The following is a 5690-nucleotide window of genomic DNA, read 5'->3' on the forward strand; positions in this document are numbered from 1 at the left end:
TCTTTTTCTATTTCTGCAATTTGTTTTTGATTTGTTTTAAAATATCAAATCATTTTTATAAAATCCTGGAAATAATTATGGGTACTTTCTGAATTATTTCAGTGACCCTTATCAATTTCCAACATTTATTTGAGCATTTAAATTATTTATAGTATTTAAATGCCCAAAGTCAAATACAATATGATTTAATTCAAAAATCCAAAAATGACCTAAGAATATAATCATCATTTTTGGCAGAGGTTTCCACCTTAACCAGAAATCATGAACTTTTCTTAGGAACCTTTTGGGTTTATTGAAAAGATTTTAATTCACCCTAGTTGAGTTGATTTAATGCTAGGGTTTGAACATCCCCATTTCAATTTTAGGCAAAATTTAAACATGATGCAAACATGAAGCTAGCCTAGAGCACTACCAGCAGCTAGGGATGTGACAGAGAACCTCAGACTCAGAAGATGAGGATTATGTGGCAGAAGAGGAAGCAACTTCCAAGAGAGTTGAGCCAGCACAGGGCATAAAACCAGGGATGAAGATCAAAAGGCCAGCAGGCAGGCAGCCTATGTCAAAGGCCAGAGCTTCAACTGAGAAGCCCACTCCCATTGAGCCAGTTGCTGCTAAAGGCAAGAAGAGGAAAGAAAGGGTGAATAAAACTGTAGCCAGAGTGCTTGTCAAGGCTTCCATCATGGAAGATGAGGAGGAAGAAGAAGAGGTAGCTGCACCAGCACCTAAGGCACCCAAGCTGATGGGTGATGCCATAAGAACAGGGGCAGCTGCTTCCAAGGCCAAGCCAGCTCCAAAGCCAAAGCCAAAGAGGAACACAAGAAGCATCCCAGCTACTGAGAAGAACAAGGCCCCAGTGCCTGAAGCTGCAGAAGAAGAAGAAGAGAATGTTCTTAGAAAGCTCAATCCCAAGATCCCAGACCACAACGATGCTCATCTTGTGGCTGAGGATATGAAACTCAGGAGAGATTCAGGGCTCCGGAAGTGGAGAGAAGCCGACCCGTATGCTTCAAGGAGAAGGACTAGAGTTGACTACATGTTTCACACTAAGGAGCAGCAAGACTTTTATGAGACAGTGCTGCTAGACAAGAAGCCAATTGTCTGTGATATGAGATGGGTTGATTGGCAATACATCAAGGACAACGAAGAGTATTACACTGGAGTGCAGGACAGCTTCAAGGCATGTGGAGTAGAGGACTTTGTTGGGCAGAAGCTCACAAAGTGGAACGAGGAACTCATCATGCAGTTCTACTCCACAGCCCATTTCTATCCAGATGGCAGGATTGTATGGATGTCAGAGGGTACGAGGTACTAGTCTACAGTTGCTGAATGGGCTCAGCTGATTAATGCCCCAGAAGAGCATGACGATGACTTGGACATTTATGCCAAGAAGAAGATGGACCACAACTCAATGTCAAACATGTACAAGGAGATTCCAAATGAAGCACTTGATACGTTCAAGTTTGGCTCAGTACACTATCTTCTGTCAGGGCTGCCAACCATCAACTGGATTCTTAGGCACACCCTATTGCCCAAGTCTGGAGATCACAAGATGATCAGGGGCCACGCGATCAACTTGCTTCATATCTTTGACGTGCCACAGAAATTCAAAGTCATGAGCCTTATGATTGAAACAATCAAGAGGACAGCAGCAGACCAGAAGAGGAGCTGTGGATATGCCCCACAGATTCAGGAGCTCATCAACTCTAAGATGGGCACGGGCATATACTTATTGGACAAGGAACACCTGCCCATCCGTCCAGACTTTGAAGATAATCAAGTGGTCATGACTGAGAATGAGCCATCATCTGCCAAAGCACAAGCCAAGAAGGAGAAGGCGAGGAAGGAGAAAGCTGCCAAGATGCCTACTCAAGAGGAGGCATCTGAATATTTCCTGAAAACCAAACAAGAGCAGCTTGGTTACTTGATTGCATCCACCCTGCGGATTGAGCAAGGACTAGCCACCCTAACTCAGAACCAGGCAAGCTTAGAGAGGATCATGGAACAAAAGTTCTATGACTTGGATGTCAAAGTGACAGAGATCCAGACTGCAGTGGAGCAGCTCCGGGATGACATGCAGGAGAGGAGAGGCAAGACTACAACTGATGCCTTTGCCAGAGTGCCACGAGGTCCGAGGTCGTCTGCAGTGCCAGTTGCTGACCCTAGAGCCACCACGTCTGCACCAGCTACAGCCTCAGTTCCACCAGCTCCAGCGTCCACTTCAGCCTCGACTCCGACCACGTCTACAGAAGGCTTCGTCCTTGGAGTGCTCCGGACTCCACCACCACCTGAAGATCAAGCTTGAGTGTCGACTTAGCACTATGCATTTTCTAGGAACTTTTTGGTAACTTGTTGCCAAAGGGGGAGAAAATGTATAGATCATAGGCTTCGAGAGAGTGTGTTGCTTTTATTCTCTCTTGTTTTATTTGGTGGTTTTTCGAACTTTGTTTGCTTTTGTGTGAGATACTATGTCATTGCTCGTGAGACATTCATGATCATGTGTTTGATCATAAGCTACACTTAATGTTTGCTTAATATTATCATCTTATCTATCTTATGTGATCATTCACTATTCTTGGTGATGAGTGCATGTATTTTATTCTTATCATTTTAAGCGCTCCACCAAGATGTATGTGACATGGAAGAGTAACCCATGACTCTAACTCTTTGTGCATTTGCAGTCCAAAGCAAATTTTAAATATGCACAAATTTAGGGGGAGCTCTTACTTGTCACATACTTCTCAAAGGGACGATATATTTCATGCTTATTATCATTTGTCGAAGCTTTGATCTATATGTTGTCATCAATTACCAAAAAGGGGGAGATTGAAAGTACAACTATCCCTAGGTGGTTTTGGTAATTCATAACAACATATAGCTCATTGAGCTAATGCTATTCCAAGATGACTATTTCAGGAAAGCTCAATGATTGGCATGGCATGGATGTGAAAGTGGAACCCTCAAAATGCTAAGGACAAAGGATTGGCTAAAGCTCAAAAGCTCAAGACTCTTCATTTTATATTTTAGTGATCCAAGATCACATTGAGTCTTTAGGAAAAGCCAATACTATCAAGGAGGGATGAGGTGTTGCTTAATGAGCCTCTTGCTTCATGTGCTTAGTGATATGCTCCAAAACCCTCAACTACTTTCCCATATCCACATATGACCTAAACCCTAAGCCAAACTCGGTCCTACAAATTCTTTCTATCCGGCGCCACCGAGTTTCACTTGTCATAAGCCACTGCCAAACCCTAGCAATTTGGTTCTACCGATAGGGATCTCGGTCTCACCGAGATGGGATTGCAAACTCTCTGTTTCCCTTTCGTAACTTTTCGGTCTCACCGAAAGAGCGAATCGGCCCCACTGAGATTGCAGTGTAAACTCTTTGTTTCCTTTTTGTAACTTTTCGGTCTCACCGAAAGAGCAAATCGGTCCCACCGAGTTTACCTGACCAACTCTCTGGTTAGCTTATTACCAAACTCGGTCTCACCGAGTTTGTGTAATCGGTCTCATCGAGATTACGTTATGCCCAAACCCTAACCATATCGGTCCTACCGAGTTGCATGTCAGTCCCACCGAAAATCTCTAACGGTCACTAGGTTTACCTTTTCGGTCCGACCGAGTTTGTTGATTCGGTCCCACCGAGATTGGAAAACTGTGTGTAACGGTTGGATTTTGTGTGGAGGCTATATATACCCCTCCACCTCCTCTTCATTCGTGGAGAGAGCCATCAGAACACATACACAATTCCAACTCATATGTTCTGAGAGAGAACCACCTACTCATGTGTTGAGACCAAGATATTCCATTCCTACCATATGAATCTTGATCTCTAGCCTTCCCCAAGTTGCTTTCCACTCAAATCTTCTTTCCACAAAATACAAATCCTATCAGAGAGAGTTGAGTGTTGGGGAGACTATCATTTGAAGCACATGAGCAAGGAGTTCATCATCAACACACCATTTGTTACTTCTTGGAGAGTGGTGTCTCCTAGATTGGCTAGGTGTCACTTGGGAGCCTCCGACAAGATTGTGGAGTTGAACCAAGGAGTTTGTAAGGGCAAGGAGATCGCCTACTTCGTGAAGATCTACCGCTAGTGAGGCAAGTCCTTCGTGGGCGATGGCCATGGTGGGATAGACAAGGTTGCTTCTTCGTGGACCCTTCGTAGGTGGTTGCTTCTTCGTGGACCCTTTGTGGGTGGAGCCCTCCGTGGACTCGCGCAACCATTACCCTTCGTGGGTGGAGCCCTCCGTGGACTCGCGCAACCGTTACCCTTCGTGGGTTGAAGTCTCCATCAACGTGGATGTAGGATAGCACCACCTATCCGAACCACGGGAAAAACATCCGTGTCTCCAATTGCGTTTGAATTCTCCAAACCCTTCCCTTTACATTCTTGCAAGTTGCATGCTTTACTTTCCGCTGCCAATATACTCTTTGCATGCTTGCTTGAATTGTGTGATGATTGCTTGACTTGTCCTACAATAGCTAAAATCTGCCAAGAACTAAATTGGGAAAAGGTTAAGTTTTTATTTGGTCAAGTAGTCTAATCACCCCCCTCTAGACATACTTTCGATCCTACAGAATGTGTACACTCGTCACCGGGTTCCTCTTCCAAAAATCTCAGACGACCGCCCAGAGGTTCAGTACACCCGTATTCTACGTGAGTTCAAAAACGATCATGCTGATTGTCTTCTATGGAAGATAGCAATTTGTTGAGTTCCCAACCGCTCTTGGGATTACACGAACTATGAAGTTGTTGCTATCTTCGACAAGCTTGTTGTTGTCCTTACTCCCACGCCTCAATGGATATTGCTCAAAAATCAATTTCTGTACATGGATGGGTATTGTGATGCAATTCAATACGAGGGTCTTGTGTTTGCTGCCACCACTCGTGGCACTATTTTTGCATGGAATCCTGATGCTTTCGGTATGTTTGTCTTCCACCGTAATTATAATTGTTTCATCCACATGCATGCGGGTTAGCTAGTTTCCCTTTACTAATTAACCTTCTTGTGTTTCCAAGGTCCTGTGAACATTCCACCACCTATACTTGAAATTTTTACGAGCATGAGGACGAGCAAGACCCATATACTCAGTGGCGCCTGGCAACTTATTCTGATGGATCACCTCTTCTTGTCTGTATACAGGGCACTGCTGATGTTACTAAGGAAGCATGTGTTTTCTTGCATGGTCGCAGTCTCCGGACCTATTCCAAAATCCATTGCAGGGTATTCGGGATGGATACTAGTGTACTAGCGCCAACACCTTCTCCCTGGTTCAGTACTGAAAGTATTGGAGGAAACTCGCTCTTCCTTGGACAAAACTATCCAATGATGGTGGAAGGCGATCCAGCTGATGTTGACACAACGTTGCTACCATTTATGAGAAGCAACTGTATATATACCTCGGACATTACTATGCTTCCCTACTATCCCAATATGGGTCCTGACATAGGACGCTTTAGCCTTGATGATTAGTCCTGCATTGGTCTCGAGATTGACAGTAGCTGGCCCTTCCCAGTGAATCACTTCTTGTTCAAAGCAAGTGTTTCCAATGCCGACGAGTGGTTGAGCTGAAGTTCATTTCATCGCTTTGTTATTTGTTGTGTGAGAAACACTTTACTAGAATGTTTTGTTGGAAATGATCTATAATCCAACGTGTATCCTCGTTGTCGTTGTGGGTTGATAACTTGT

The sequence above is a fragment of the Triticum dicoccoides genome, chromosome 6A, assembly GCF_002162155.2.
Source record: "Triticum dicoccoides isolate Atlit2015 ecotype Zavitan chromosome 6A, WEW_v2.0, whole genome shotgun sequence".
Classification (NCBI taxonomy): Eukaryota; Viridiplantae; Streptophyta; class Magnoliopsida; order Poales; family Poaceae; genus Triticum; species Triticum dicoccoides.